Source organism: Nannospalax galili, unplaced genomic scaffold (genome assembly GCF_000622305.1).
Source record: "Nannospalax galili isolate Female #2095 unplaced genomic scaffold, S.galili_v1.0 scaffold881, whole genome shotgun sequence".
NCBI classification, from domain to species: domain Eukaryota; kingdom Metazoa; phylum Chordata; class Mammalia; order Rodentia; family Spalacidae; genus Nannospalax; species Nannospalax galili.
Window position 1 is genome coordinate 397,413 of NW_008344709.1, and position 1,143 is coordinate 398,555.

Genomic DNA, 1,143 nt, shown 5'->3' on the forward strand with positions numbered 1-1,143 from the left:
AATTATAAATTACAAATATAGAAACATAATGTATATGTTTTTCAAAGGATAAAGGCTCACAGTAGGGGTATTTTGTCAATGTTTTTTCCTTATTGGGATGGCAGGGTTTCTCTGTCCCTTGGATTGTCATGGACCAGTGACTGCAGGTGAGCGAAGCGGTGCTAATTCAAATAAACATGCTATAGTAGAAAACTTTAGGTATAGTAAAGGGTGTTATTATAGTCTTTTATGCTGTGAGAGAAGTTCAACAATTACAGTAAAAAATTATAAATTACAAATATAGAAATATAATGTATATGTTTTTCAAAGGATAAAGGCTCACAGTAGGGTTATTTTGTCAATGTTTTTTCCTCATTGGGATGGCAGAGTTTCTCTGTCCCTTGGATTGTCATGGACCAGTGACTGCAGGTGAGCGAAGCGGTGCTAATTCAAATGTGGTTCAGTAATTCAAATGTTAAGTCAGTGTGTTCTTCTGCAAGATAAGGATTTCTGTGAGCACAACTACTTGCTGAGAGATTCCCTGTTACCAGCGTGAATATGGGAATGAACATTTCCACTGGCAGGACTTTTTGTGGCCGGGAACTGACGGTGTGTGGCAGTCTCACCCTGTGTTCTCAGCCTGTGTTCTGGGTATCTCAGGATGTTCCCCATGACCCTGTGCAGCTCATCTCAGGTTCAGGTTCGCGCTACTATTGTGCACATTTACTCTCACTTGCCTTGCTATAGTCTGTGCTCCGTGTTTGCTTTTAAACAACCTGGACTTTCTATTCTCTAAATCTCCAGATGCTGATTTGTGAGCAGTTTACTTGTAAGAGTTAAAAGTGGTCAGCTATTTAAAGGATGTCACGTGGGTTGCTGGTGGCAGTAACAGTGATGGTGCCCATCAGTGATGTTCCAAGAGAAGTTCATGGACATGTACATCTAATGTTATCATTATATGGATGAATCAGGGGAGCAGTCTGATACAGTGGCACAAGAGCCATAGTTCTCACCTCTTAACCATAGGCATCTACTCACCCAGACATGGCCTTTATTTCTCTACTTTGCATGCAAATCCTATTTGTTTTATATTTCTACAGATATTTTTTTCTAGATAATTCATAGAGTGACATTGCATAATATGCCATCCTTTTTGATTGCCTT